The 7073-nt window shown below is 39.0% G+C and overlaps 1 protein-coding gene across 2 annotated transcripts in view; it reads left to right on the top strand.

The window, feature by feature from the left end:
- The first annotated feature begins 551 nt into the window (after positions 1-551).
- LOC309563143 (cGMP-dependent protein kinase 2-like) overlaps positions 552-7073 on the top strand; it is a 254121-nt gene continuing 247599 nt past the window's right edge. For both annotated transcript variants that reach the window (XM_082267470.1, XM_082267469.1), the window contains exon 1: positions 552-904. The gene's annotated coding sequence lies outside the window, so the exon portion shown is untranslated. The remainder of the gene's footprint in view (positions 905-7073) is intronic.

Below are 7073 nucleotides of genomic sequence, written 5' to 3'. Positions count from 1 at the left end.
ACCATCCAAATTATCAACCCCTAATAAAACAACAAAAACAAGCCAAAAGACTGATTTCCATGTCTGATGATGCAAGACGGAAATGCTGTGTGACTGGCTATGCAGCAGTGGGGAACCCTGACTTCAGCAAACTCCTACAGGAGGTACACATAGAAGAAACGCACAAACCACACCAAAATTCAATTCGGAATACACAGGCTGCTTGTATTTGGACAGTTGCCTATCGAAGAGTTCAGCTTTGAGATTTCAAAGCAAGATGTTAAACATGATAGCCAGACAACTAGCATTTTACAACGGGATAGGTCATCAGTGAAAACCTCTATGCTTCTCTCATAGTAGGTTTAATTTAGAAATGCTGTGCTCTTTCACATTTAAATGTCCATGCGGTGTATATGATGAGTTTATATAAAACGTATTATGTGTGCTGGAATTGGTTAACCCTCTTCATTGTACTGCAGGCATAATAAAAGGCCGTTGTGATTTTTGCTGCCTGTGTTTCCCTGCAGATGGCACTCACAGCCTCTGTTCCCCATACCCCTTTCTATCTGTCATATTTTCACAGCTGCTGTGAATGCTCTCCAGTTGCTGTAAGCCCTGATAGTAAGCACACTTGCTGTAGAGGTGGAGAGAAAATGCTAAGCAGAAAAACAGCAGTGGTGACCTATCCCATGCTGCTTCCTCGCCTGCTGTCCCAAAGTGACCACAGTAATGCCAGTCAAGGTGGATGTACCCTGAAAGCTAAAATGTAAAAAGGGCAGCGGGGATGCCTGTGCAGTGCAGTATCCTGAGAGGGACCTGCAGCTATAAACATCAGCAACTAAGGAGATTTCCTTCTATTGGGATCATTACACTGACCCCTGTACCTGTCAACTGGAAGGATCTCATCACCCCTAAGGAATCAGAGGTAGGTCCACCTTACAGTGGTCAGGTGCCCCCCCTGCCCTTTGCCTTGTAAACTTATCCTGCAGTTTAATATGAATTCTGTTTTTTATTATTTTTCCTGCTTTTTGCATTGGGTTAGCAAGTTGCATGGTCCCTGTCTTTCAAGTCCAATGATAGAGGCACGCATTGCACATCTTTTTTTCATGTGTGACAAGTGATTACACACAGAAGCCTGTCTGCTGCTTCTGCTTCTTTCATGCATTTTTTTTTTTTGTTCGGAGTGACAATGTGTTTGCTGGATACGTATATTATTCAGATTCAGAATTCAGAGTGCACCCAACGTCTGGAGCGACACCTCCAAGCTTTATGTCTGTACAAGATAAGGTCGTGACCACACTTATTAATGCCTGTCCTACAGGATGGCTTTTGATGTCAGTATCTTAATTAGAAGGCTTTATTTTTTCATTTCCTATAGATTAACATGAGAAAAACGTTAAGATTCCGTAATAAACCCGTTCAAATTTGAAATTCTGTATTTAAATTACTCTTCCATTGTATTCATTCTTGAGTGCCTTACTACACTAATACTCTACACATGTTTAGAAAATAGAATTTTAAATAGTTATATATTTTCACATATACACACAAATATACGTTGTATGCGTAACATATTATTGATTTAATGTTTCAATATATCAGTATAGATGCACGATACATAAGCATACGTATGTGTCTATGATGGTTGTCTCTTGTGAATTCTTTTGTACAGAAGAATCTGTTATTAATAATTCAGATTTTAATAAACAATACAGGCATGAAGTGTTTTTTTTTTTTTCTCTTTTTGTCAAAAGCAATAACTGGAACTCCATCACATCATGTGGGCTTAGTAACCTACGGTGACCCATATAAAATGGCCTTTTTGCTAGGGTCACTTTAATATATAAGTGTATAAAACCAGATACTAACTTTATATTCTAAAGAAACAGAATCTTGTTGGCGGTCTTAAAGCTTGGCATACACACAAAGTTGGGGCCAACTAACCCAATTTGGACTCTGTCTTGCACAGCCTATTCTGGATCTGTATAGGAGGGCTGTTAAGCACCCTTGGTGGTTTTCAAAGCTTTTAGGAAACAAAATAAAACTCGCTGTACACGTGCCAATGTGCTGATTAGATGTTCTTTCTTGCCACAATGATATCCAAGTAGATAATAATCATGCAGAAAGATTAAGAGGCTATCCATGCAGCAGCTATTTACTGGATAAAAAGTCTAAGGACCTTCCTTTGTTCGTAGTCTGTATTTGTATAGGAACCCTAAATGTCAGTATAACTGCAAATCTATTTAAAGCATTACTAGAACACCATGAATATTCTATACTAATACCAATATTCTGAAACAATATCATAGGTTTAGACAAGTGCCCTGTCCCCCACCAGTACAAGACAGCGCTCGGTTAAGCGTACTCTCATCATACCCCAGAAGTCATGTTGTTTCAGGAGGTTCCCCCACCAGTACATGACAGTGCTTGGTTAAGCATACTATCATCATACCCCAGAAGTTGTGTTGTTTCAGGAGGTTCCCCCACCAGTACATGACAGTGCTCGGTTAGGCGTACTCTCATCATACCCCAGAAGTCATGTTGTTTCAGGAGGTTCCCCAACCAGTACATGACAGCGCTCAGTTAAGCGTACTCTCATCATACCCCAGAAGTCATGTTGTTTCAGGAGGTTCCCCCACCAGTACATGACAGCGCTCGGTTAAGCGTACTCTCATCATACCCCAGAAGTCATGTTGTTTCAGGAGGTTCCCCCACCAGTACATGACAGCGCTCGGTTAAGCGTACCCTCATCATACCCCAGAAGTCATGTTGTTTTCAGGTGGTTCCCCCACCAGTACATGACAGGGCTCGGTTAAGTGTACTCTCATCATACCCCAGAAGTCATGTTGTTTCAGGAGGTTCCCCCAACAATACATGACAGTGCTCGGTTAGGCGTACTCTCATCATACCCCAGAAGTCATGTTGTTTCAGGAGGTTCCATAAGTTGCTTTTACAGTGTATGGTACACGCGTTTATTTCTTAAATACTGTTTTTTCTTAACCCTTTAGATTTCTTTGACGGGAATATCACAAATTTGCTATTGTAGGAACATTCAGGTGATTTAGGTTGATGGTGTGGGTTTAGGTTAAACACCATTTTATTTATGCATCCAAACTACTGCATTGGTCTTTTAAATTCAAAGATGGCAGTACCCTCTTTAAAACAAGAGGTTTCCTAACTCACTTGGGACCTGCATTTATGACATTCTTTGGTAACACCATAGTTGAATATGTTGCTTATTGGACTGCCTGTCCCAGTGGGCCTGGAGCAAATGCCCATTTTGTTTTTCGTCTAAATGACCTTGAGTCAACGTTTAATGGATTTTGGTGGCTGACACTTGATACCTAATAATCTTAATAATTTTTTTTTTTACACAGAACCTTAATTAAATTGTGAAACTGTTTGTCTTTAACTTATTTGCTAAAATGCTGTGCGTTAATTCAAGAATATTTCCCTGTGTAACAAAATACAATACAGCTCAGATGTTGGTTGGTTTAATTGCTTAAACCTTCTAAGTACCCTTCTGACTAAATTTCCTATACAGTGTGATCCTGTTCTTCCCAAAGGGTAGTCTTGTTCTCTTTAGAGATAATGGTGTGTCATTCTCTTTTACTACCTGACGTCATCACATTAGGCAGTTTTTAGTCACTACAATCTATATTTTATAGATTACTCCTCTTTCAAAATGGAAAGCCCAACTACAGACAGAAGTTACTTTGGATTTATTTTGGAAAGGTTAAAGCTTTGGTAAGGTTTTTCTTCTTCTTCTTTATCCCTGTTGGCAACTTATGCTTCAGCTTGAGCTACAGGGCTCTGTAAACAATGCAAAAAATGCATCCGCACTCCATCTTCTAGCACATATAAAGCTTTATTATACCTTTAAGTAGGAAGCTCCACCAGGACATCACTCACTGATATGTTTTACCCAAGGGGCTTTATCTGGGCTCTGTAAACAACAAGAGGTACGGGAAAGCTGAAAACCATGAAAAGGAAAGGGTTGACTAAAATAACAATGCATAATGTTCATATACAATATTTTTTTTATCTATTAGACCTAAATAAAGTAAATTTTAAAAATTATCTTTTGTACTGAAAATAATTTGCAAAGAATGCATATAAAATGTATATTTTAAAAAGTAGTATATTTCAATTTAATGAAGACCATTGCTGCTCAGCTGCACTTGTAATCTAAGATAGAGAAAACTTTCCAGGAAATAAAGGAATTGTGGGAGGTGGAGCCTATTTGTGTTTTAAAGTTGAACTAAAAGAAACATTTTATTTCATTTTGAATAGACTAATTTTATCCACCATCTGAGTCCCGCTAGGAAGATTTCCCTTCACTTCCTGTTCCATGGCCAAACAGGAAGTGAGAGGAAATCCCTGCAAATTAACCACTACAGCTCCGGAGGGTTTTACCCCTTCCTTTTTGTGATCTTTGCAAAGTGAGGGAATGCTTTGTTGTCACCAGAGTCACCACAACTAGTGTTCCCATTGGAAGATTTCCATTTTACTCTGTTCTGGTGTTCTGGTGTTCTGGTGTTCTGGTGTTCTGGTGTTCTGGTGTTCTGGTGTTCTGGTGTTCTGGTGTTCTGGTGTTCTGGTGAAAGCTCTTTTCTTTCACTTTCCCTCTCAGTGATAGCAGTAACTATGACACTTAGGCTGACCCTTCCTACCAGGGGCACAGACACCAATAAAAACTGACAGGTGTTCTAATCCCTCTCCATTCCATCTAAAACAAAAAAAGTTTTCTCTTTAAATATACTTTAAATAAAGGTTACTATTATGTGTTTTACTGCTAGATAATGGACAAATGTGTATAGGACCCAAGGGCCTATGTGTTTTAACATGCATCAACAAGCTCACAGGTTACCCATTATTTTTAATGGTGCTCATTTACATCTATGTGATGCACTGATGTGCATTTTCCACTTTTTGATGCAGTATTGCTCATTATAGGTCCTACTGATGACAATGGTAGCATGTGAAAATGCATGAATGTTGGAAAGGTTTGAATTGTGCTTTATTGTTCAGCTTTTTCTGTTATCAAAGTATTCTTAAGTGTAGAGAGGACTGATGTGCATTGAGTGGAAAGGGCTTTCTCACCATCTCTCCTGAGGTGTAGGGATGAGCAAAGGGAGCTTCACTGTTATGCAGCCTGCTACATCTCTTATCAGCAAACAAGATCTATTCACACTGGATCTGCTTGAATGACTGTTGGAGGAGTAGTAAAAATGTGACCACAGGCAAGCTGATCGTACATCTGCAATTACAAAAGGCCCCAGACCATCTCATCTTTCGCAAAAATACTATAGATGTCACATTAAATTCTGATATGTTTTTTTTTTCCGTTCAAATGTTTTTTATGTAGATAGTAAGAAGTTATACATGACATAAAATCCAACCATAGTTATCGCAGAGAGAAAGGATAGAATGTACAATAAAACAGTGCAATGACGCAGCCTACACTAACATAACTCAACTAGAAAGACATATAAAAGAAAGAGGGAGTTGGGACTTTGAATGAAACACGCAGCTGCAATCTGGTAAAATGGTCGATATACAATATCACAATAATCACGTGCTTATTATTGAGATCACATACATGATTTTTTTTGCATTTATGATTCATTTTTACATTAATATGTTGATGTGGATTAGGGAGTTTTTAGGTTACAAATCAACATTATTATATACAATTGTATTGTGCTATGATGGAACACGTGTACATATATGAATCAATAAATGTGTTACAAATCATCATTACTATTTCTAACTGTATTATGCCAAGATTACATAAAAATAGATAGATGGATATATATATCTCTCTATCTATCTATCTATCTATCTATCTATCTATCTATCTATCTATCTATCTATCTATCTATCTATCTATCTATCTATCTATCTATCTATCTATCTATCTATCTATCTATCTATCTATCTATCTATCTATCTATATATATATATATATATATATATATATATATATATATATACAATTCAAAGATAAATGACCTTTAAAAAAAAAAAAACACTAGGGTCCCTTTCACACAGGCTTTCTGATCAGGTTCGCCTGTCAGTTTTTCAGGCGGACCTGATCGGATGCTCCTTGTACCTTTATGGAGCAGCGGATGTCAGCGCTAACATGTCCGCTGACACCCGCTGCTCTCTGATCCGATATGGTCCGTGAAATACAGACGGATGGAAACCCTATTTTCCATCCCTGTGGAGGATCGGATCGGATGAAAACGGACAGGCGGTCCATTTTCATCCAATCCCCCATAGAGGAGAGCAGGAATCTGACATCTCTGTCTCTGCAAAGTAAGCGGAGATGGAGCTGTTATCCACCTGCTCAGCAGGGATCGGTGGCTTGATCTCCGCTAAACGGAGTACGCCGGGCGGAAAGCCCGTGTGAAAGGACCCTAGCTTTTGTCAGAATCAGGAACTGGCCGAGGTTCCAACCATTTATGGGCTGGCTGAATATACCCAAGTTGATCAATCGATTGATCAACTTGGGTAAAATGTACCCAAGCCAGATCTTGCCAGATTTTACATGCAATTATTGCAAGCGTCTGTTATAGCTGCTAGCAATATTCACTATCTTCTCCTGGTGGGCACGGCTTACCCCACATGCCATTCCTGTACTACTTCCCTAAGCTTGGCCGAGTGATTCTGCATAACACAGGCTGCATAACAGGGAAGCTCCCTTTGCTCACCCCTACACCTCAGGAGAGATGGAGAGAAAGCCCTTTCCACTCAATGCACATCAGTCCTCTCTACACTTAAGAATACTTTGATAATAGAAAAAACTGAACATGAAAGCACAATTCAAGCCTTTCCAACATTCATGCATTTTAAAATGCTACCATTGTCAACAGTAGAACCTATAATGAGCAGACTATGTAAAAAAATAAAATGCAGCTCAGGATGCAATACTTACCTTCAAACCAGAGTGGTCGTCTTTAGTACCCGACATTCATGGTGTAAATTATTATTGAGGACCACCCTTCCAATAAAATAGGCAAATGGGATAAGGACTCTGCGTCATTACATGATCAGCCTTATGGTTTCTGTAGCAGGTGAGTAAAACATAT

Source organism: Pelophylax lessonae (assembly GCF_965119305.1).
Source record: "Pelophylax lessonae genome assembly, chromosome: 9".
Classification (NCBI taxonomy): domain Eukaryota; kingdom Metazoa; phylum Chordata; class Amphibia; order Anura; family Ranidae; genus Pelophylax; species Pelophylax lessonae.
Note: the sequence above shows the minus strand (reverse complement) of the source record. Positions and strands in the feature narration are given on the sequence as shown.